We start from the raw sequence: 369 nt of genomic DNA on the forward strand, positions 1-369 counted from the left end.
ATTCATATGTAAATCCAGAAATTGATGGAAAAAATTCTAGTATCATAGGGCCTCAAGTAAACTATAAAAATTTGTGTATGTATTGCTTGCACCCTCCCCCTCCATATCTCCATTCCTCTATTCCCTTGGTATCCCCCTAGTCTCCTGTTAGTAATGATATTAATATTTTTTTTCTCTTTGTGCATGCGTATACTAAATATAAAACCAAAAATGTCCATAATGTGTGGCATTTGCACCCTCCAGTACTCCCATTTCTAGTCTCCCTGAAGCAGTATTGTCAGTGCCTCCAAGCATTGTTCCTTCTGTGTCTCTCTCTCCTCTTCTGTGTCTCTTTTTAAAGTGTTTTGACTTTAACTGAATTCTTCAGTT

General features: G+C 37.1%; 1 protein-coding gene across 1 annotated transcript in view; it reads left to right on the top strand.

The window, feature by feature from the left end:
• Positions 1–369, top strand: part of LOC119586202 (3-hydroxyacyl-CoA dehydrogenase type-2-like) — a 9,373-nt gene that overhangs the window by 5,365 nt on the left and 3,639 nt on the right. The window lies entirely within an intron of this gene.

This window comes from Penaeus monodon, chromosome 21 (genome assembly GCF_015228065.2).
Source record: "Penaeus monodon isolate SGIC_2016 chromosome 21, NSTDA_Pmon_1, whole genome shotgun sequence".
Classification (NCBI taxonomy): Eukaryota; Metazoa; Arthropoda; class Malacostraca; order Decapoda; family Penaeidae; genus Penaeus; species Penaeus monodon.